At 35.5% G+C, this 23841-nt stretch overlaps 1 long non-coding RNA gene across 3 annotated transcripts in view; it reads right to left on the bottom strand.

Annotated features, from left to right (window-relative positions):
- The window catches only part of LOC109498982, a 96830-nt gene that overhangs the window by 10903 nt on the left and 62086 nt on the right, over positions 1-23841 (bottom strand). The window lies entirely within an intron of this gene.

The raw sequence follows: 23841 nt of genomic DNA, 5'->3' as shown, positions 1-23841 counted from the left end.
CATAATAATAATCAAGGAGTTAGAACATAATAGCTACTTAACTAGATTTAACTCCAATACTATGATGTGTACAATTCAATCATTATTATCACTATTATGAAGACAACTGGGAATATTTTACTGACTCTGATCATACCTATGAACATCATCTATCAAGGTCTTGGCAAAGCACAGGAATAACAGTTAAGAGACTAAATGCTTGATGTCAGAAATTTTCATAGATAAGCTTTCCTTTTTTATTTCAGGAACACAGTGAGAGACTGTATGCATATACTGCCTCAAAATTGATTGCTATTCTACAGCTCCTTAAACTCACATGGTAGTTCTTCATGTTCTCCTGTTAAATTTTACCCTGTATTCAGAAAGTAAATAATTATGACTTTGTAGGATTCATTCATCATGTTTTTCATTTCACTTAACCTAATTTTTAAAATTAGTTGCTAAAATTACTTTTTACCTTCAATCTACTTGAAACACTGCATTATTCTCTATCCACAACTTTTCTTCCTGTCTTTAAGAGAGTATCCCTTTTATATTATCTATAATAAATTAAAATCTTTCTGCCTGTCAGCTTCTGTACACCATGATCATCAGTATCTGAAAATTATTTTAGAAAAGAGTCACTGAAATATTCTCCCAACACATTATTTTAGAAAAGAGTCACTGAAATATTCTCCCAACACATTCAGTCTCTTTGACCTTCTTCCTATGGCTATTCCCCAGCAAGAAGTCCAAGGTCCATCACCAGTCCATAATCTTCTCTGTATTCCAATCAACCACAATGCTCATTGCAGAGTAAAGTGAACCCAGACTCCTGGGCAAGACAAATTGGCAGGCAGAAGTAGAATCTAGAGCTGACATCAAGACAGTGACATTGATAAATTCCTCACAGGTAGCTATAAATGTCCACCTCTTAAATTAATACAAATATCACAGTAAGGACTTGCTCTTTGGGAAGGGTGAGCCCAGGCAAAATTTTAGACTAGAGTTTTTTGTTTTTTGTTTTTTCTGGAGAACCCAAACCTCCCCTGTAGAGTCCTTCCAGAAAGGTAACAACACCTCATGTAAAGCAATCAATGCATAGGAAAGAATCTCTTGATTCTTATTTAAAACTTATGACTAAATGTATTGCTATTAGCTTTCTTACATGAATTTTCTTTTCAGATATAACCCAGATGTATAAAACTAAAAGCTTAGCTCCTATTAGAGGTATTATGAGTATCTAGAAGTAAGTTAGGAAGGAATAGTGGTTATATGTTCCTTTTCCCTGCACAATACTGATTTTGCCATGTGATATTACCCTTACCCTTAAATGAAGGTATGGTAAAACTAACACAATCACTTGTCTCCCCTAGATTTGCAGTATGTTCAACAGAGTGTCTCAAAGGCTAACAATTTTTGGCTTCCTAAAGAAGCATCCTAAAAGGGATGTGCTTTCCTTCTTGTCCTAGATCATGGATTCTCTCTGGTTCCTGTACTTTAGTGTCTTTTAATTCTAAATCCACATCTGTCCAATAAATTTCATTTTTTTACTGTTTTCCAGAGACTTTATTGCAACTAAAGAAGTTAAACTTAAAAGAAGGAAAAAAATTGGATGCAGAATAGCCCTTACAACTTGGCTAAAATCTCTATATGTGGATAACTGTCTGTGCCATCTATGCAGCAGGCTGCCTGTACTTCAAATTTTGAAAAAACAATAAGCATGTATCTTATACTTCATTTCCAGATAAAATTCTCTCTTACACATAGCATGAATTCTCTTTGGTGTTAATTTATTTCCAGCCTCTGACCTTAGCAAGATAGACACTGAGCTACATGAAAATAATTAGAATTTCTTTTTTCATTTTAATTGCATTGAGAATTAGTTTGTTAGGAAAATCACTGACTCTTCATGGTTCTATCCCAAATGTCCAATAGCAATATTAATAAAAACAAAAAGAGAGAAATAGTGACCAGAAGAGGTAAAATAGAAGTCAAACCTGTCATTAAAAACTGGCTGAAAAAATTCTGTTTTAAGCAAAAGAACATTTAAGAATGCATGGTGTTTATCTTAAAATATGTTAAAAACTATCATGTAGAAAGCTAAAAGGTAAATTAGAATAGAAGGTAAATAAAGAATAAATTAGAATAGAAGGTAAATAAATAACAAATAAATTATTCTAATAAATTAGAATGGAAGGTAAATAGAACAAAAGGTAAATTCAATAGGGTGCCATATTTAGTTCAATGTAAGAAATGCCTTTCAATGAGTTTCCCAAAAAGTAAAATAGCCACAGGGTTAGAAAGTTTTCCACCTCTGGAAATTTTAAGAAGAGGCATAAATGACATTTGTGGTGTGGAAAACTAGAAAATTCAATTATCAGATTCTGTATTTCTTAGTACCTCAAACTAAAAAATTTCAGTTACTCTGCTTCATGTTCACAGAATAGTGCTATCTAATATCTATCCAATTAAAATGTTTCATACAGAGGTAATCATATATAAAAAGAAACAAATTCCTGAAAGTTCCCCCCAAATGTTGTACAGTTTGCCTTTTGATTTCTAGAACTGTACTCCTTGGATTTATGCCTTGTAAATTAAATAAAATTAATTTTCACGTATTATTTACAAAGTCACCATTTTCAAACAGGAAAAAGTCATCTAGGAGAGAACAGTAGCAGATGTACTTGCTCATACTCTGGGTTGGCACATCCAAGACAGCCTCATCTCAGAGTAACAGCAACTGTTTACTGGTTACAGTTTTCACATTAATCTGGACCAAATTTTTCCACCATCATTTCCATCATGTAAGCTTTTAGTTCAGCATTTATAGTATTTAAGAAGGGTGGTAGGTACATGTTTTATGCAGGTTTTCTAAGAAGGAGCTTCCAGATCAGTCACTGGTGAAATAATAAATATAGTCTCTGCATTCCAGGGGCAGGACAGGCATAGTAACAAATTGTTTTATAACTGCTTAACTTGTTAACAGTGTTATGATACCACAAAAGGTTCTGATGATGTGACCTATGTATAGAATCAATGCTAGCTCTACAGAACACGTTACTGTAGCAAAGGAGGCATGGACTGGCACCTGCAATCAGCTATGCTTACAGACATGTGAGTCCTAAATTCACCATTTTGTTTCCTGCCTTTCCTACCAATTTTAACATTTTCAAAACAGAAAATATCCCTCACAATCAACTAACCATTAAGAAAGAAACTTTAGCATTATACCTACATATATACCAAATATGTCCCTTATCATACGCACGGATGGTCAAATTTTACAAAAGATGTAAATTCAAATAAACTCATTACAAATATGCAAGAAAAATTTGCCTCCATGTTGTCTGTTTGAAGGGCCATATCCACAACTGACTTAGGGAATTTAACTCATTAACCTAAACAATTAGAAATTAATTGACTTGGGGAGTTGGAGGGTAGCCTGAAAGCATGAATACTATGCATCCTACCTTACATCAAGGATATTCAGATTCAATATTCGATATTCCAGCAGGGACCAAGCAGCCGTTTAATAATTATTTATAACAATTACTTAGAAACCAACACACACATGTCATTCCTTTCCTTTGTCTTTATGCAGTATTTTAATTTTTTTTATTTTTTTAATGTTTGTTTATTTTTGAGAGAGAGACAGAGACAGAGACAGAGTGTGAGCAGGGGAGGGGCAAAGAGAGGAAGACACAGATCAGAAGCAGGCTCGAGGCTCTGAGCTGTCTGTACAGAGCCTGACGTGGGGCTCAAACTCACAAGCTATGAGATCATGACCTGAGTCAAAGTCAGACGCTTAATTAACCAACTGAGCCACCAAGGTGCCCCTATGTAGTATTTTTATACATTACTTGGTCACTTAAAAATGTATAAAATATGTTTACTAAGAAATCCTTCACTAATTTATCTTTAAGTTTTTTAAATATGTCTGCTGTTATGTTGCCCATATACCTTAAAACAATTGTTTTCAAAGACCTTGACAAAGAAAAGAATGAAAAGGTTGGAAAGTCATTTAACCTACTAAATGTTTCTCTACCTTTCAAGATAGATAAATTCTGGATAGACGAGGCCTACTGAGCCATCTAGATGTCTTCTAAAACAGAAACCACCCTCAGTGATTTCACCATCTTCCCTAAAACGGAATTCCCACTGTTACTTTGGAGTATCTACTGAAAGCTTGGTAGAAAAGAGACTTGACTTAAAGTTAATGAAAAGTCATGGAAAAATAAAAAGTGAAAGAGTGAAAGTGTTCCATAAAGATTAGTGTGCGTGTACACATGGATACCTGTGCACTCACACACACACAAATTCACTTCCAAGACTACACTGGAATTAACAAACGTGCTTAATGGAAACAAAGAATTAACATACTAAATCTCAAATATAAATATTTGCTTTATAAAACACAAATGTGTGGTTAGCTAGCTCAAGACCGCAAGGTAGACATGACCAGACTGATGACTAGACACAGGATAGTGTTAACTAAAGGAGACCTAGAGTTTTCCCCAATTAAATTACATACCAAATAACCCCTAGAAATTTTCTGTATTATTTGACTTTTTCTACAATGAAAATAAGTATCAGAATAAAAACAAGGTTTTCAAGAAACCCGTGGCAGTCTTAAAACATTCCTTCAAATTACTTGATAGCCTCCCATCCAAGAGATGGGGTCAATGTTCCCCCTCCCCTCAAATCTGGATTCTCACTGATGGACCAACAGAATAAAATCAGAAGCAATCCCAGCACCAGTTTCCACACCCAGGTTTAAAAAAAAATGGCAACTTTCACTTCCTGACTCTGGGGATACTCTCTCTTGGAACTAAGCCCCCATTCTATGAGGAAGTCCAAGTACCCAACAGAAAGGCCAACATGAAAAGGAATTCAGATGCCTGGTCTTAGGACTCAGCTGAGCTCCCCTCCAACTTAGTCAAAGATGTTAGTCACCTTGGAAGAGATCCTCCAGCGCCCCATCAAGCTACCCCAGCTAACTTTGTAGAACAAATATAAGCCTTCCCAGTGACTCCCGCAAAAATGAAGGCTGAATAAATAACAGTTGTTCATTTTAAGTACCTAACTTTGGGGTGGTCTTTTATACAATAATTGATAACAAGAATCAAAATCAAAATGGGCACTGGCAACATACATCTTACTTTGAAATGTTCTTCTTTAGGCATCTATTGCTCTTATACTTAGAATACTGATTTCCCAACTTTGTCTAATGGATCTCTTTTATGGATCTTACATAGACAGAGTGCACTATAGGACATACTTTTCAAAAGACCTAAATAAGTTCATTATAATTGTTGAGAATTATATAGTACTCTTTTAGATGATTAAAAACATTAGAAAATCAATCACAAAAATGAATATAGGAATCATCATACCTGGTGGGGGCAGGGAGGGGTATGAAAGTTAGGAAGCAGAGTATTTAATGATGTATCTATATCAAAATCATCCAGAATTCTTCTCCCCCTATTCCACAAGAATGTTTTGAATTAGAAGGGATGCTATAGATCACTTACTCCATTCCATGACATTTAACTGTATATACAATAAATGAACAGCAGAAATAAGTCTCAAACATAGGCGTCATGACTTTTCCCTATGTGTGTTTTCACAAAACACAAATGCCCTTGAAAATCAAACTAAATAAAAATTAATATGGATGTAAAATCTATAAAAATTTATTTAGTTACAAAAGCATTCTCAAGAATTTATACTTTTACTACAGCTAACTTCTCTTTGCTGAGCACTATAAATGATGGGAATAGAAAGTAAAAGTACCTAGTCTCTGCTTCACAGAAGTTCATACTGGAAAGCATACATATCTTAAAACAATTAGGGAACTAAGATGGGCAGAGGCCGGGGTTGGGGGTGGAGGGTGGTCTAAAGTAAGGGAAGACTCAGAATAGCATTAGATTTGTCAAGAAAGTCCTCAACAACATATGGAATACATTAAGGAGACCATGTCCCTTAGCTAAGGGACCACAGTAGGAAACAGGCAAAGTCAATAAAGGATATATATTTGCTGGGACTATTAGAAAGAATATTTTTACATCCCTTGTTTGTTGAAACAAATATAAATATAAATAAACTGAAGCAATTTAGATTTTGCAAGCTTCTTCTACTACAATCTCTTTAGTTCATGAAAACATCACCCCTTGACAAATCCAAGCTTATGAGCAAGCTATTCCCCCTGCATGAAATAATGTTTCTCTTTTTTGCCCTGACAAACTCCTAGTCATCCTTCAATATCCACCTCAAAGCCATTTTCTTGGTAAAGGATTCCTCAACTCCAGGTCCTACCCACCTATATAGAGGCTCTTTTTTTATATATTTTATTATACTTTATTATTATACCACTCTATGCTATATTTCTTTTGCTTAATGTTGTCTTCGTACCCTCTGGTATATGAATTCTTTAGAATCATGTACTCTCTCTTACTCCCATCACAATGCCTGGCATAGTTCAGACACATCATAAAATTTATGATTAAAGATCATGTCTTATTTTCTTCTATGCTCAGAGCTAATAGTCAAAGTTTATGTAACATGTAACAGAAAATTCATCTAATAAAACTACCTTCAAAACATTCAGGATACTTAAATAACTGTCTCCTTCCTCAAGGGAAATGTACTACTCATTATGAGCCTAGCAGTTGCTAAATATTCCATGAATCAAGCAATAAAATTATTATATCATTATTTCTTCATAGGCATTAAATGTCCTGAACCCAACACTAGAAAATATATAAACTGTAGTTAATCAAAGTATGGAAATTAGCATCTTAGAATAATTTCTAAGTATACTTAGTCACATTCAATTACTTTTCATCCTATCTTGCCATGAAGAGTTAAGTTATAGTTATTATTGTCAGTACCATGCCCCATCTTTACAACCCACTGCCGTTTCAATGCCAAATGTAAGGAAGATGACTCAAGATTTCCATGGGCTCACAAGACTCATGGAGCTTCAGACATATTGAATCATAGGGGACTTATTCAAAAATCATGGTCAGTGCTAAATCAAAAAACAAAAGTAAAGAAACTCTTTAAATGATGCTTTTAAACAGCACAAAGGGAAAAGTCATGAAACTAACCATATATAATGTCTGAGGTAGAATTTCATCTCATGGTGGGCTTCTGAAAACTGACATAAATTTTTATATAACTCTAAAAAAGTTTTATTTGGTCAGCTTTTGTCTTATGTTAAACTGTAGATTTTATCGTGAAAGAAAGAATGAACGAATGAATGAAAGATAGAAGAAAAGGAAATAAAAGAGAATCCAAACCCCACATTCTTTAAGAGAAAAAAAATCCAACTACACCACATTTCTTTGGGTAGAAATCTATTAAACTATCATTCCCTTGAATCTGTATTTTCATTTATTTTTCATAAAATGTATGAGATAAAAATAATAGTTATCTCATAAACTAAACAATAGAAAAATGGCAAAGAATTCATTATTCCCTCCAAAATTAAATGAATCATTATTTTTGATATACTTAAATAGATACTGATTCAAAATTTATTTATGTCTTATCCTTCAGGAATGATCAAACAGTTATTATTCAATGGGGTAAGTGCCACAACATTAGTAAGCACTCAGGGCAAACGCACAAAGAAAGAGAGCAATTAATTGCCTGGGAAAGTTGGGTAAAGCATTAGAAGAAATGATATTTCATCTTGAAGTATTCAGAACAGTTTAGACAGCAAGAATAGCATATACAAAAAAAAAAACTGGAGGCACAATAGAGAAACATTTATTACAAAAAAAAATAATCATCGCTTAAAATAACCAGAGGCTATAGATTAGGCAGGGAAGTGGCAGGAAATGGGCTGGAAAGGTAAGAAGAGCCTGACTGCTTAGCATTTTGTACACTGCAAAGCAATCTGAACTGTACCTTTTGGGCAATAGGAACCATAAAGGTTTGGAGTGTATGGAAGAAGAGATAATAAGATTTCTGTTAAGAAAAATAACTGGACTCAGCATGAAGAATAGGTTGTAAGGAGTAAAACTAGAACCAGGAAAAATTAGGTAGGCCAATGCAAAGTGAAGATAAAAATGATCAAGTCATAACTATGACAGAAGATGGACAGTAGGTAGCAGATATTAGAATCCCAAGGCAAAACCTACAGGGGTGAGACAGAGAGGAGCCTACAACTCTAGGATTTCCAACTAAGGAATATATACACAGTGGTGATATTAATTAAAACAGGGAATTCAAGAGCTAGAGCAGGTTTTCTGGAGACAAGATAATAAGTTCAATTTTATTTGTGATAAGCTTGATTTCAACCCTTGACATCCAGGAAATATGGACCTGGTGCTCAGTCTGGACTGAAATTACAGATGTGGAAGGCAACACAGAAACAGGAAGTGAAATGAAATTGTGTTCATAGTGAGAAAGGAGCTAAGGTAAACTGAGAATCAAAGACTACAGAACCAGGAGAAAAAAATGATCAGTGTACAAGAGTGGTGCAGGGGGCAAGACACAACAACACTTTTAACCAAGAAGTGTCTGGAAGTGTTTGCTCAAGGTAATATAAAAATCTGAGTATTAAGAGAACTTATAGGGTAGACTGATGAGAAATGTATACAGAGGAGGAGCTGAGAAACCTCCTGGATTGGAATACCCTCATCCTTAAGAAAGAGACTAGAGGTACAAAAGTCTGGTTAAGAATAATGGATTAGGGGTGCCTGGGTGGCTCAGTCAGTTAAGGTTAAGCATCTGACTCTTGATTTCAACTCAGGTCATGATCTCACAGTGGTGGGATTGAGCCCCACCTTGGGCTCTATACTGAGCATGGAGCCTGCTTGGGATTTTCTCTCTCCCTGTCTCTCTGCCCCTCCCCTGTTTGCACTCTCTCTCTTAAAATAAATAAATAAACATTTTTTTAATCTATTTAAAAAAAGAATAATGGATTGGTAATTTTCAACAAAGATGCCAAGGCATTTCAATGTCTTTTTAATAAATGGTACTAGAACAATTAGACATATATATATATGCAAAAGAATAAAGTTGAACGAACTCCTTCCTTATACCATACACACAAATTAACTCAAAATGTACCATAGACCTAAACATAAGATCTAAAACTATTAAACTCTTAAAAGAAAATATAGAGGTAAATCTTTGTGACCCTGGGTTAGGCAAAGCCTTCTTGCATATCACACCAAAAGCGCTCTGGTCTTAAAGAAAAATTACATAAGTTGGACACTATAAAAAATTTTTAAACTTTTGTGCTCTAAAAGATACCATCAAGAAAATGAAAAGGCAACCCACAGACAGGAGAAAATATCTGCAAACCATATATCTGATAAAATATTTGCATTTAGAATAAGGAACTCTTAAAACTCAATAACAGACAAAAAACCCAATTAAGAATTAAAGAAAGGTTCTAAATAGATATTTCTCCAAAACAGATATAAAAGTAGCCAAATGAAAAGATGCTCAACATCATTATCCATTGGTGAAATTCAAATCAAAACCACAGTGAGATATTACCTCCTATCTACTTTTAAAAAGATAATAATAAGTATTAAAAGAAAATGATAATAACAAGTGTCGATGAGAATGTGGGATGAGTGAAACCTTCATACATTGCTACTGGGAATGTAAAATCATGCAGCCACTTTGGAAAACCATCTAGAAATTCCTCAAAATGTTAAACACAGACCTACCGCATGATCCAGCAATTCCATCCCTAGGTATATTTCCAAGAGAATTTAAAATATATGTCCCCACAAAAAAATTGCACAATGTTTATAGCAACATTATTCATAATAACCAAAAAGTGAAAACAACCAAAATGTTCATCAACTTATGGATGAATAAATGAAATGTGGTATATCCATATAAGGAATATTATTTAGCAATAAAAAGGGGTGAAGTACTAATCCATCCTACAACACAGACAAATCTTGGAAGCATTATTCTAAGTGAAAAACACCAGTACAATAGAAAACATATTGTTACTACTCCATTTATATGAAATGTCCAAAACAGGCTAATTACAGAGACAAAAAAGTAAATTAGTGGTTGTGTAGGGCTGGGAATTGAGGATAAATGGGAAGTAATGGCTAATAGGTACAGGGTTTCATTTTGGCATGCTGAAATGATATAAAATTGATTGTGGTAATAGTTGTATAACTCTGAAAATACTAAAAACTACTGAATGGTACATTTTAAATGAAAGAAATGTGTGGTATGTGAATTATATCTCAATAAAAATGTTATTTTTTTTTCCAACGTTTATTTATTTTTGGGACAGAGAGAGACAGAGCATGAACGGGGGAGGGGCAGAGAGAGAGGGAGACACAGAATCGGAAACAGGCTCCAGGCTCTGAGCTGTCAGCCCAGAGCCCGACGCGGGGCTGGAACTCACGGACCGCGAGATCGTGACCTGGCTGAAGTCGGACGCTTAACCGACTGCGCCACCCAGGCGCCCCCCCAAAAAATGTTATTTTTTTAAATGATTCAGGATTGATCCCAGACTCAATCCCCCAGCATGCCCAGTTTCACAATGATTTCCATAAATATTTGAAAGTCTAAATAATTAAATGAAACTGATGTCAGCAACTTACACAGGAACCAAAAACAATAACAAGCTGCTTTGGCAACAACAGTTACCAGTGTCAATGACATTGGACATTGGGAAATAGCAGGTTGAAGCAGTGGCCTCTTTGGCAAGCAGCAAGGGTGTTTCTATTCTCCTCCAGCACCTGTAACCTAAGTGACCATTTCTGAGCTGTGGCAGGAAAGGAGCAAAATCGCAGACACCACAGGCAATCAAGAATTGTTCAACAGAGCACACAGAAAGAACTACTCCCAAAATTATTTTGACGAAATTCTAGATGTTCTTGGGTTCCCTAAGAGTAGGCAGAGATGTGAGAGTAATTCTCGCATCTACACAGTCCTGGGCCAAATTAGACTGCATCAACACAGGCTACAAAGAGAGCAAGTAAAATGAGAAGGAAAAGCAACACTTTAGGCTCAGAGATTAAGAATTCATTGTTAAACACAGCAACGTCACTTTTAAATGAGTGATGAGCACAAAGCCACCAATATATATATCAAAGAGGAGCATCTGAAAACAGTAAATACTGGGCAAGTAATAGACATACACAAGTTTGATAGCACCCCACTCTCCACTGTTCAGTCCTCCTACTTAATCCTCATTTTCACACCAGCCTTACTGTATAGGGGATGGCAAATAGGTTCATTTAGAATATGTTCATATGTGACTTGAATTTTCAACTGTCTTTCTAATCCCTTTAAAAAATGTACTCACAGTTACAGGCCTCAAAATTAATAGGCTAGATAATCAACAGGAATAAAAATAAATACATATTATTTTTAAAGATACTGGATAAATGCTATATATTTATAAATCTTGCTTATTTTTTATTATATCTCCAGGCCTGTACTTATGTATATGTAAGTATATATAATACTTACCCATCAGTGTCTAAGAACTTTCCACCTTTCTCTTAGCTCATATTTTTCCTATTCAGCATTCTTTTCGTCTATTTTCTATCCCAACTGTACATATGGAAGATAGGTGCCCTGATCAAATTTTACAGACTATCAGGATAGAACACTGACTTACTTTATATTATCCCAGCTCTCATCCTAATGAAAATTACACCTTGGCTTGAGAAAGTCTGAAAGATCTCTCTCCAGCAAGGCTTGAGTACTATTCAGATTGATTATAACTTTACTGTTAGATGCAATATACCATGTAAGATGCTGATTTTCAAAATGTCTTAGACAAAGTTCTACACCAAAAGATACTTTTAAATTAATTTTGAGTGAAAGGTGGTAGAGAGAAACTGACTTATCATGGATAGGGAACTGAAGAGAAGAAGAAGATAAAGGATTACCTTTCTTGCTTTGGCTAAAGACAGGAGTATTTCTTTAGATAGAAAAAAAAGCATAAACAATAGGGTCTGCAAGAATGAATCCTGGAATGGTCTTATTTTATAAATAATTTCAAAAGAGTGTGTACAAAGGTATCTCTAGGATTTCTGATGACACTGAACTACTTTGAAACTTATAAAAATAAGAAGCCAAATTGAAACTATATTTAAAAGATGGCACACTGTGAGATAAAAGTATCAGTCCCAGGAAAGATCCTGAAAGCAAACTCAGTATTTCTCTTTATAAAAAAAAAGACATCAAAGTTCAAAATATAATCAAAGAGGAGCATTTGAAATAAAACAGAACACATAATGCTCTCCTATACAAACACACACACACACACACACACACACACACACACACACACACACACACAAGTAAAATGTACTGTGCATGTCTATTGACACCATACTTCAAAAAATAGCAACAGGGAGAAAGTCCAACTAAAGGTAACTGAAATGACTGAAGAGATGAAGAGGCTGATAAAAGACTTGAAACCTGAATTCCAGTCAGGAAAGGTAACATCTGAAGAGAGATTTGAGTTAAGTATGTTCTCAGGATGAAGGAAATTATCTGGGCAAGAGGAAAGGGTGTAACTCAACTGCATCTTGAGAGAAGAATTAGTATACTGTGCTGAGATGAAAGCATTTACTTCTAACATTGTCAGAAGCACATTTTAGGCAAATCCAGGCCTGACTTTTCCATGAGTCCTTCTTTTTCTACCTAATCCACCATGATTTCTCTCTTCCTGAATTCATTACAATAATTCTCTGTACCATGTGTTAGTTCTCAGTATACAATGCCTTGATAGCATTTTATTAATAGATGTTGTCTCCCTAATTGTGAGGGTAGCCTCCTAAACTGAGGATTCCATGTTTTCTTTATTGTCTACATATCAATAAGCATAATACTTTATCAACTTGTTAATATTACCAACAATATAGTAAAGTTGAACGTAGATCCATTACATTGAACACTAAAACCAAGAAGTTTACCTTTGGCACAGAACTAAGTAATTTGGGGATCAGTCAGATAAAATTTCACTTGGTAAGTAATAAATATCACAGGAGTTGATAAAAACCAAAAACAGTTAATTTCGAGGAAGGTTTCAATCAATTAACAAATGATAATGTTAAAACTGAAAAATTTATAGATGTTTACAATGTATCTCTACCTTTTAAAAAATGATGTCAGAAAAACTTGGAATCACACTATCTGACATGGACTAATGGAACTATCCTAGACAAGACATATAAAAGAGTAAAAATTAATGAATAATTAGCCTGAGACAAAATCATGATTAAGGCAGTTTGTCATTGTTCCTTGTTCATGTCCCTCATCTTTGGTGACTACAATAGCTATGAGTGCCTTAGCCTGTCCCCAGGTATAGACATCGCACCTGCACCAGGCAACCCTCTGTGTCTCTCTTTTTTTCATCAACTTGCATGTCCTTGAACTATTCTAATGAATAATTCTAAATAAATGTAACAAATATCCATTCTCATGGAAACACTGCAATACCCCAAAGTGGTCTGAGACCAAAAAAAAACGGCTCTTAGGTTTTCCCAAGAGTGTAATCTTTCTAAGATTAGATCAAGTAATGTAAATGGTCAAAATTTTCAATTCTGTTGTAAAGTTGGAGCAGCACCTCTGCTTTTTGAGTGGGCAAATAGCACATTTTAATATATATGCCTGTCTATATTTATAATAAACCCTGATAGTGAAGCAAAATGATAAAACTTTAATTCTAACAAAAAATAGCTTAACTTTTCCTTTTACCTTCCCTTCATTCTTTAATTTTCTTTCACCTTAGTCCCCAAGATACTTGGAAGAAATTCATGTACCTCCTTCTTATAAACATCACCATTTTGCTTACAGAAATTTTATGTGGTTTTGGTTGCTTTAACTTACAACTGTATTCATAATAAGCTGGAGAAAATTATATTTAAATTAGGATTCAGAACATTAAGAACAAAAGAGGAATAATGGGCATCCGCACCACAAATCAATGTCTTACACATGCATAACAAAAAAAAATCCACTGAACAAAACAAAAACATGCCATCCCCATAAACACTGACTCACTACCCCTAAGAAAATACAACAGTGTAAGAAGACTGTGAGTATGAATCCTTATTTTTGTCCTTCCTCTTCTCTCAAAATAATTTGCATAAAACAAAATAAACAAAAGACAGTGAATCAAAACAAAATATACTAAAAAGAGATGCTTTCAAACAGTTCTATATTAGAGTACTCAATGAGAGGCATTAAAAAATTAATAATGAATTTGGACACTTTACAGATTTCAGAGTCTGGGCAAAGGAATGGGAATTATTATAAAAACATTTTTGCTAAGAATTCAACATTTTGGAACAAGCCTGGTGGCCAAGTTTGGCGACATGACATTAGCATCATAAAATTGTAGAGTACTTGGAAAGCAGTATGCTACGCTGGAGATCACTACATTGGTTTGGCAGACTTGAATATTTTTGTTAGGAAATATTTCCATCGCAACAGCAAATAGGATATTAAAAAGATCAGATCCAATTTTTAGGATGTTTATGATTAATATGTTGCATGACATTTCCTATGACAGGGGACTGTGAACCATGTCTCTGTGTACAATGTGTATACACGGATATGTGAAATAAAGTGTATTTCTGCTAGCCAAGTGCCCATCTGTATGCACAGCACCAGCTCTATAGAACTACAGAACAGCATGAGGAAGGACAAAGCCAAAACCTCATTAAGCCTAATAGTAGTGATGATCACATCAATTCTTCATATTTACTCACTAAATTTCTTCCAGAAGGATGGCTGCAAGAGAAGGGAGAAAGGGACGGAAAGGGGGGGGGGGTGGATAAAATACTGAGGATATTATGTAATCAATCTATTTTTTTTCAGGTACACACACACACACAAAATGTGCATATGGACAGACTCAGAGACTGAGAGAAAAATGCCCGAAAGCAACCTAGTCTAACAACTGTATATGATACATCATTTTTTGTGTATACATGTCTAAGGTCACGGCAAAGCACACAGCATTTATTTGGAGTCACCACTAAGCATGCTAGCTGACATGTTATGTGGAAATAAAATGACTTTATAAAACGAATTCTTAACAAGTAAAACTCCTAATATTGTTTAGTTTATTTGATATTAATCATAAGAGAAACCTTGTATATTATAAAGATTTCTCATGAACTAGGTATTTTAAATGTCTATTTGAGGCCTCTATATCTATCATATTAGCCTTCCTACTTTTAGAGATTACCATGTGGGTTAATGCTTAAACATAGGCTTAGTTTCTCAGCATATACACCTTTCCTGCTTGGTAAAGAAATGGAGTCAGAATGCCAAATCTGTGACTCTGAATTCATTTCCATGGCAACAGAAGATGTTGCCTTAAATACAGTGTAGTGAAGTAATATTATGATGAGACAAAAACATAGCAAGGAACAAAGTTTAACTTAGATGCAAATCTTTCAACAACATACCTAGGATAAAGGAAAAAAAGGGCTGAACTAAAAAATTGTTTCTCAGTCTTTGTTTTCCTGGAACTATCTTGATAGCACCTTGAACAGAAAAAAAAACAGTTCTAAATTCTGCTAACTAATAAAATAACCAAGAGTGGCTCCAGAAAATATAAATGAATCAAACTACTGTATAAAATGGGAAGAAAATGAAACATCTTCTTTCAGAAAACATAAATATGCTGAATTGTTCACAATGACAATATATAATTTTATCTGTTTAAAAAGGTACAAGTCATTACACATAACCATTCATCACTTTTGAATGTGAAGGAAAGTGTTATTCACCAAAGGCTTTTCTCTCCAGAAAAAAAAAAACAAAAATAGAGATCTAGACAGTATGATAGGCCACTTGGAAATCTATTAAGTGATGCATCCTTAGAAGGGAGAAAATCTATCAGAACCAGTCAAGATGCTTTGTCTCATTACCTCAAACTTGAACTAAGTACACTAAATCAATGCACACATTTTAGATATCTTAAGTTTTGGAAATTAAGTTTCGATTACTTAAAGAGGCAAATTAATTTTTCCCACTTGGGAAAGATGTATTTACTTTGCCTGGTTTATATCAAAGCTTATTTGCATAATTATAAATGTCAGTGAATGTACTCATAGTTTTAATGCATTTTTATTAGAATTTCCTCAAATAATTGTGTTTATGGAATTTGGCAGGTTGGCATATTTCCCTTTCCAACCCTCTTCTACCTCCATTATGTTGAAAAAATCTGAAATACAAAAACCAAGTACTTCAAGCACACAGTTTCATTAATTCAGTTCTTGCACTGCCATATAAAGCTAGAAAATATTTTTCCCTTCATTCAACTAAATATCTGGCACTATAAGTGTCAGTCCCAGCTTAGGACTAGCATATAGAGGCGTCTTTCCATCCTACTTTTTCAGTTCAGGGTCATACCCTGCTGGCCAACCTTCTAAATTACAAAATTTATTATCTTAGTCAAAAGTAGCCTCAGATAAAGCAGACCCATCCTGCTCAACACAGAACACGTGAAATTCCTATGAAAGGGAGGAGAAAATATAGAGGAGACAGTATTTTTTTCCTAACATTTGCTTTCTACCACCATGTCTCTCTCTCTCAAAGACCTTTTCTTTATTGAGGTAAATATTATATACAATGAAATGCTCAGATCTCAAGTACACAATTCAAAAAAAATATTTTTTAATGTATAGAGGGGTGCCTGGGAGGCTCAGTAAGTTAAGCATGTGATTCTTGACTTCAGCTCCGGTCATGATCTCATGGTTTGTTAGATCAAGCCCTACATCAGCACAGAGCCTGCCTGGGATTCCCTCTCTCCCTCTTCTCTCTCTTCCCCTATCCCACTCATGCATACTCTCTCTCTCTCCAAATAAATAAACATTTAAAAAGATTTAAAATGTATAGAACCATTAAACCAACACCCCAGTCAAAATATAGAACATGTTCACCAACTCCAGAAAGTTCCCAAGGAACTATTCAGGTCAATCCCCATGCCCCATAGGAAACCACTGCTCTGATTTCTACCACCTTCCACTAATTCTTCCCATTAAAAAACTCCATATAATAAATAGAATCATACAGTATTTAGTTTTGTGTGTGTGTGTGTGTGTGGCTTCTTCTGTTCAAAACAATGTCTTTGAGATTCATGTCATACAGTTTTAAGTAATCATAGTTTGTTCTACTTTTTTGTCTGTTTGGTAGACATTCCACGTTTGCTTGGTATTCTGCAGCTATCGGGTAGAAAGAAAACACCCATGGAGATTTAGCATTAAAGAGAGTGGGAGAGAAGAGCAGAGACTAACACACTAATGTTAAAGTGGTAAACAGTAAGAGAAAGTTTACAAGGAGAATACGGCAGCATTCAGAGAAATAGAGACGAATCTAAAATAGGAAAGATTTTTAAAGAATGATCAATGTTGTAATATGCTAAAAATTGATCAAAGAAGGTAAGGACTGAAAAGTATCCATTATATTTAATAATTCAGCATGTACTAGAAACTTGGTGCAAGCAATTTCAATGGTCAGATGAAGGTAAAAGTCAAGCAATCATTGGTCCATGCAGTAATAAATGAGACATGACAAAGTTTAGATAACCTTTTCAGTAAGCTAGGATATGAAGAAAGGGAATTAGAGCAATAAAGGAAAAACCAAGGTAGAGAGAAAGAATGAATTTATAGGTGAGACGTGGGACCCTCATCTCTAGGATAGATGGAACAAGACCCCAGAAGAGACAGGAGTCGGAGCTGGGAAGAGGTAAGAGGAGAGAAATGAAGTTGACATTTGTTGACTGTCTGCTAGATTCCAAGAATTGGGTATGTAAATGTATTCTTATTTAATCATCCTCATTTAATTAGTATTATCCCCAATCTGTAGATGAAGACACTTAGACAATAAATAATTCAACCACTAAGAAGTCACAGGGCTATGTTTCAAATTTTGTCTGCATATTGCCAAAACACAATGTCTATGCTGCACTGCCCCTTCCTCTAAAATAGGTGAAAAGCACCAAGATAGCATGTAAAAGTGTGATTATAGGTAGAAAGGAGCAGTGGTGAATGTGGGGGGTGTGAACATCTGATTATCACAATTTTCTATAAGAAAATTACGGATAGAGGTTGAAGTAGTGAGGGAATGAACCCTTTATGGGACTCATGAAAGCTGGGAAGGTATCGCTAGCATTCTGAGTTCAGACCAGAAGCATGGCAGTTTGGAATGTAGCTAAGGAAAGAAAGGGAATTGGTAGTGATTCCAAACCACATCATTTCAAGATATTTTCCCCTTGCATTAAGAAACTGAGATGTGGGGGTGAAAAGGTGGAATAGCATATACTAAAAACTTCAGTCAAATTTGAAAATAAGTTGGCTATGATAAAAAGAAGACTGCTGCAGGCAAAGAAAGGTCTAGTGACAGTCATGAAGTGTTAGTTGAGCAACAATTCAATAGGTAAATTGGGGATTTGCCCAGGTAATTGTGACGCATCTGAAAAAGCCCCATAACTATTTAAGAGTGAATCTCCTAGTTAAAAACAGAATAACTTGCGTGAAATACTCCTAGTGGTTCCCCTCTCTTTTACAAGCAGACGTAATCTGTATATGGCCAGGGGAGCTAAGTAAACTTATCTATTAGAGTTCGGCCTCCGGACTAATATTGTTAGGCTAATACAGACCGAAGGAAATACCTAAATAGGGTCAGACTACCTCAAGGTTGAGGGATCTCACAGTGTACAGGGGATGTAGAAAGGAGGAAGGGGTAAAAGAAGGAAGAGGTGTTACCAATTCGGAGGAACTGGGAAAGGGAGAATACATAGCATAAGAGTGTGAAAGAGCATTAGAAGCTTATCAGTGTAGATCTGTATCAAAGTTCCAAAACTTTCCTAAACGCTTTTTGACTTTCTTAATATCCTATTCCTATTCCTTCATAGTTTCTAGCACCCCAGGGTCTTCAGATTCCCCAATACTGAAAATGTACCCCAATTTTCCCTTGCATGTCCTTTTCCAAAACTGCTTAAGACAGAAATCTAACAGATACGGCAGCAGTCAAGAAAGATGAAATAGAAAAAAAAAGGAGTATCCCTAAGAGGAGGGAGTATGGTCTTCAATGAGAGAATGGAAGAAAGTTATTGGGAGGACTATGAGGAGATGAAACTGAACGTGTTTCCATATTACACAACAAGTTTAAGTTGATAAACATGTGTCCCCGGACACATATTAAAAATAAAATAAAGAAGAAACTTATAGCTATATACAAAGGGGCTGTAAGTGATGGGACGCCTACACAGAGTAAGACTTACAGGAAGAAGATTAAATATATATACTCAACAATCCCTGTGTCTTGGACCTTTGTGCATGAATGCAACTCTGCTTTCATCAAATGACCAACTATGGAAAATACTATTAATAAGTGCATTAGATTCTAGCAAGCTTAGTACTGAAATTGTGGACTCAATATGTCAGAATGGCTATAAAGCAGGAAGCCTTGCTTTAAATGGGAAGGCTAACAACCAATTTGTGTTGCATAAATGCTCTATAAGCAGAAAATGCCCTATAATCACGACCAACTCAGTGCTCATTCATAATGACAATCTGGAAGAAAAGGGCCAGATTCCATATGGATAAATGCAGATGCCAAAACCCAACAAGCAGCAAAGTCTGAGCTATGTTAATACCTAATACCAACAGGCAAGTGATTGGACTGGAATAGTGGCAGCCCTAAGATTTTTATATACAAGGGCATTAAAAGACTCAATCCAGAATCTTGTAGTGGAGTTTATACAAATAAGCACACTGCACTTATGTGATATGTTTAGGTGATATGTGATATGACTTTGGGGGCTAATTAGAATTAAGAAGACTTATATATAGCCTCTTTCTAAACCACTTTCTGATACAACCACAGAAATGTTAAAGTATTAGCAAAATACTATTATCTGAGCAACAACTTTTAATCATTAACATCTACTTTCCCTATTCAACAAAAGAAAGCTTTCAGGCCTCAAGTCAAATACTTACTGGCTTCATCACTTTTCTAAGATAGGATCTGGAAGATGCTTATATTATTGAGTACTAAATGGCCCATTGCATAATATGCTTGAAACTCACATTAGAGCTACAAACAATATGGGCCAATCTATGCAAATGGCTAATTGTCAAGCCTCCAGGGAAAGAGACTGCCACTTGAAGCCCCTTGAGAATGTCTGAACAGTATTAGAAAGAACAATTATTTTGTAACCCCCATGTTTAACAGCAAATACATTTTTTCTGTGATGTTGCCTGAAACCTATTAACTGTCAGTGACACCACTAGGATTAATTCATCAGTGGCACTGAATTAAGAAGCATCTGTATCCAGTGTTTTGCTAACATCTTGTTATTACTCCACACGACTCTGGGAAGAGTAACTGTTAACAGAAATCTATATAACATGAAATTCAAAGATCCATATAATCAATGGTGGTTCCTAAAGCCCAAGTGAGTTAATGTTTCAGGGACTAGCATCAAATCACAGATACTAACCATCCTTGAAGATTAGCATGGTAGCCAGCCCCCAAGATGGAGGCTGGTATTCACTTACTGGTATTCACATTGTGTTAGTCCCTTCCCACACTGTATCATGTCCCACCTGTGACACTGGTTAAATACTATAAAAGTGCAGGTAGCATTACTTCTGAGGTTGGGTCACAAAAGATATTAGAATTTCTGGCTTGGTCTCAGTTGGATCACTCTTTCTGGGGGAAGCCAGCCTCTATGTTATGGAAACACTCAAGGAGTCCTGCAGTAAGGCCACCACAGGAAGGAACTGAGGTCTCCCACCAACAAACACTATAGATGTATATGCCAGGTGAGTGAACCACCTTGAATGCATATCCTCCAGCTCCAGTCAAGTCTTCAAATGACAACATCCTGGGCTGGCATCTCAACTCCCACCTCATGAGAGATACCTGAGCAAGAACTGCCCAGCTAAATGCTCCAAAATTCCTGATCCAATGAGAAAAAAAAATGCTTATTGCTGTTTTCAGCCATTTTTTATGGAAATTTGTTAAGCAGTAATAGATAACTAATACAAGTGGGATTTATCCTTTCCAGCTTAATGATCCTACAAGTCTGAGATAGTGATCCTCTTCTGTGTTTCTTCAATACCCAATGTTTATTATCTTGTGCCATTTATCATCCTCCATCATAAATGTTTACTTATCTGCCCCTTCGTTAGATTGCAGGGACCTTGAAGGTAGGCAGGCCCTGCATTTCCCCAGGGTAAAGCATTTCAGGTGCACTATAAATATTTGATGAATGTCTGTTGTCTAAAATAAGATGACTCTGTTGGATAGAGTATGGAAAAAATAATGAAAAATGCATGGTTGCAAATCACCTATTGGATGCCAGGGAAGATATAAATAAACCAGCAGAACAAGGAAAATCAAATACTTCATGCTGGTCATGAGTTTCAGGAGCAGTCTCACTACAGCAATAACCTTTTCAGAGAGCAATTACAGATCCTAACCCAAAGACAAATTCATTGTGAATTCACTGGGAAAGTGAGTACTACTTTAAAATGGGCTCAAAATGGGGCGCCTGGGTGGTGCAGTCGGTTAAGCGTCCGACTTCAGCCAGGTCGCCATCTCGCGGTCCGTGAGTTCGAGCCCCGCGTCGGGCTCTGGGCTGATGGCTCAGAGCCTGGAGCCTGTTTCCAATTCTGTGTCTCCCTCTCTCTCTGCCCCTCCCCCGTTCATGCTCTGTCTCTCTCTGTCCCAAAAATAAATAAACGTTGAAAAAAAAAATTAAAAAAAAAAATAAAATGGGCTCAAAATAAAGTTTAATTCAATGAATACTTACTGAATGGATAAAATAAGTTGATATTTTAGGTCCATCTCGGACTGCAATATTTGTTGAAACATAGCATTGTAACATGAAGCCCAATATTAAAAATGTTTACATTTCACATGAACTGGGTTTATTAAAAAAAAAACAACAACAACAACAATTACTCAGCAGGGCAGATGTCTATGGCAGCAGCAGTATCTTTAAGCATTTCTCTTCTGAACCACCATATCCCCAAACCAGGCATAGTGCCTGGCACAAAGTAGGTGCACAGTAAAGATTTGTGGAATGACTCACAGAACCTGGAAATGTTTTCAGTTTCCTTCACTAAGCTTCTTCCACATGATTGAGATGAAACTGCAACCAGGCTTCCAAATAACCACCAGGTTAATTCCATGAGCAGTATAGGATCAGCCCTGGGTCTCAGGATTATCACACATTTCTGATCACAGCCTATTTGAATGTCCAATCTAACATCAACCTAATATCATCCTACCATCATACCTCAAGTTGAGAATCTAAGAGATAAATTATTTACGATAGGCAAACAGAGATTTTTACACCTCTCAAAAATGATCATTTTTCCAAAGGGCTACATAAAACCGTCAGGCTCCTCTGCATCTGACTGTAGGCATCCAGTATGGATGAGTCTGATACTGTGAAGTTCTGGGCCACCTCAGTTCCATTCCCTGGCATTCATCCCAGAATCAGACACGTCCAAAGCAGGATGTGTCCCCACAAAAGGAGACATTTTAAATGACAGTTTCTCTTTTTCTTTTACTGTGTCTGAATCCCTCACTGGGGATACAAACTGATGTATTATCACATAAGTGATTCTTTTCTACTTAATTGGAAGACTGCTAAGAAGCCTTATTCATTTCTTTCTATGGCACCTTCTCTTTCCAGCACTCAAAAAAGTCTATAGAAAAAAATGAATGTTTTTCCATCATTCAGAACTGCTACAATGTTGAGAACCATAAATACTAAACATGCTCACTTAGTTCCAATATCCATAATAATACTATTGTGCCAAATTCTCATTCTATGTAATGCTCTCAAAATTTCCCCTGAGTACTGTCTACAATAAGAGTCTAGTCTGATACTGTTATAAACACAGGGACTTTTATCTAACTATTTTAAGGTGTGTTATAACAGGTTAAGTGATTTGTTGAAGGCTACTCAACAAATCAGCAGGTTAGGTCTAAATTATCTAGCTGTAAATTCCACTTTCTTTTCCAAAGGACAATTCTCTGGGATTTGTTATATCAGCACTAGAGGAATTATATGATATATATCACCAGTGAAAGATTCACTCTTATCCATTCTCATTTAAAAAAATGACCACACACTATCTCATCCCATTCACCAAAAACAAAACATTCTTTCTTTTTAGCAAAAGGCAACAGATTAATCTACAGGTACTATACAGCAAATACTATCTTGCTTCATACAAAACTGACAGGTACATGTTACAATAGAAAAATAAAGTCTTTAACATGAAACTATGTCTAAGTGGACCTGCCTCTTTCCATGCCAAAAGAGTTCCTATATTTGAGTCCATCATACTCATTGAGTATGGCTGTTTGGTCCTTTCAGTTGCCTTTATATACAGCAAAATGATTTAATTTGAAATTACTATTAATAAAATCAGAAGCCATATTTTTGACAAATGAAATTTTGTTTTCTTTTTTCTCATTTCTGAGAAAGAATTCCATATTGTTTTCCCCAAAATAATGGCTTTTATTATGCAGATGTGTGGTCTTTGAAAATGCAAAGTTGTTACTAATCTGGATAGGTAATTCTTCCAGATTTAAATGGCAATTTCAAAATTCATTCTCTAACAGAGAACATTATAGAGTCAGTTGGTTACAAAGATCTGGATCATCTGGTAAAATTTGTGTCCAAAAAAACAGATTGCAACTCTGAACATCTTTGGACCCAAAAAAAAAAAAAAAAAAAAAAAAAGTCATCCTGGCCATCCCTGAAATTTGAGCTTTCAAATGAACCTATTCAAAAGGAACCAATCCACATACTTGATCAAAATGTCAAAACAAATTTGCAACAATTAGGTAGGTTAAAAAGCC

Source organism: Felis catus, chromosome B1 (assembly GCF_018350175.1).
Source record: "Felis catus isolate Fca126 chromosome B1, F.catus_Fca126_mat1.0, whole genome shotgun sequence".
NCBI classification, from domain to species: domain Eukaryota; kingdom Metazoa; phylum Chordata; class Mammalia; order Carnivora; family Felidae; genus Felis; species Felis catus.
This window is presented reverse-complemented; position numbering and strand designations above follow the sequence as displayed.